A 2,057-nucleotide genomic window follows, 5' to 3' on the forward strand; every position below is an offset into this window, starting at 1 on the left:
AGGATGATACCACCATAGAGGAAGTTGAAACAGAGAACCAGAAGGAAGACATATCAGACAACAAGGCTCCAAATCAGGCAGAGATGACAAGCAAGGATCAAAGCATGGGAGGCATAAAACGGCATCATCACTCAGATACTTCAGACTCAGACAAAGAAACAGGCCCTCAGAATGCAGAAACACAGTTAGTCATTGCTCCGATCGAGCCCACTCAAGGAGAGTGGCGCAAGGTCGAAAAGAAAAAGGGGAGAAAAACTTGATCATTACATCTTTTCTTTCCTTTCTCTCTTCTCTTTTCTTATTCTTTGTGCACGTTAGTCTTCTAACGTTGTGTGGGGTGCGAAAGCACCCGAGCCCATGTGGCAACTTACAGAATGCTTCACTGCATCTGCTAGTGTAACTTTTCATTAATTCTTTAATAAAAGGTTACCGTTTTTTTCCTTGGAAAAAAAAAATTAAATTCATTAATTAAAAAAGAATGCAATATGAAATGAGTTATGGTTTTTTATACATATGTTTTTTTTTTTTTTTTTTTACCACATGGTGAATCGGTAACTACTGGGCCTGATCTATGGGAGACCCAGGATCAAACCTCATAGCTGCCTCTATAACACCAAGAGTATAACCAACCACCTACAAGTCAGGTTTACTAAGTTCCTATGATTTTAGCAAGAGCAGACTCAACGGGAAAGGGGAATCCGCCCCTCTAGCCGCCACCACAATCCGCCCCTCTAGCCGCCACCACAACAGGTCATTGTACTCAATGAGATTTGAACTTCGGTCTCCCCAATTTTTTACACATATGTTACTGATGAGTCATTGTATTGGCTCATGGTATTGTAACAAAGTCTATTTATAGATCAAGAATCTCCATAATAAAGTTGAGGTGAATCTCCATGGTTAAGAATCTTTCACATATTTAAAATTATAATTTAGTTAATTCTTATGAGTTTTTTAATTTTAGCAACTTGATGAAGTATGCATTTTGATGCTTATTATAGGTTGATGTCTATCATTATTTCCCAATCATTTAATTTATACACTTGGGCTAATTTAAACATATATGCATTTAATAAAAACATGTAATTAAATTCTTAACCCTTGAGATTCACCCAGATTTTACCATGGATATCCTTAATTTGTAAATAGACTTCATTACAATACCATGGGCCAATACCATGACTTACTAATAGCACATGTTAAAAAAGGGCCATAACTACATTGTGACTACTAGTAAAAATATTCTAGAATATTTCGTGGAGATTACATCCCAACCATCCACTTAATAATTATTGATAATTAAATTAAAATTCTAGAAATCATATTTTAAAATAAGTAATCCTAGAGATAAAATAATAAAAATTAAACAACTACAACTTTTTTTTTTTAAATTCTTAAACCATACAAATATCCATTAAACCTCTAATTTTAAAATTAAATTTGAAAATTCTTAAATCTCATGTCTCCAAATTGTTAAATTACAAATCTTCTAAATAACTGGACAACCATCATATTAATCCACATCCACAATGCTCTATCAAATTATCGTATGACTTTTGTAACAATATCATTCCCAGAATTCATAAATTATGGAATTATCTAAACGTTAAGCTAAATCCTTTATATCTTTATTTCATTTTTGTTTTATTTTAAATTTTGGTTTAAACCATTGTTTTAATTGTTTTTAAGTTTATTCCTTTTTTAAAATTTGTGTTATGTAGAGTTTTTTTTTTTTTCTAACTTTACTTCTTTGTTTTTAACTTAAAATCTAGGAAACCGGATTCGTCCTAAACCCCCTACGAATCCCGAATCCGGCGAATCCGACACGATTCGGTCCGGATTCGTGTCCAAATCACAGGACACATCGTGTCCGTTTCGGACACGTCGTGTCAGTTTCGGACACGTCGTGTCCGAGGGCGTGTCACGATTTTCAGGGGCGTGTCACGATTTTAGGACACGTGTCCGATTTCCAGGAGTCGCTAAGCTCAGCGCGGGTATGAAAAAGGCGTGTTTGCTCATTAATATTTTCATTTGGTAAGTGATTTGTGCTGTTGCGG

Source organism: Pinus tabuliformis, chromosome X, assembly GCF_031772625.1.
Source record: "Pinus tabuliformis cultivar Carrire ecotype Pingquan chromosome X, CPIR1, whole genome shotgun sequence".
Taxonomy (NCBI): domain Eukaryota; kingdom Viridiplantae; phylum Streptophyta; class Pinopsida; order Pinales; family Pinaceae; genus Pinus; species Pinus tabuliformis.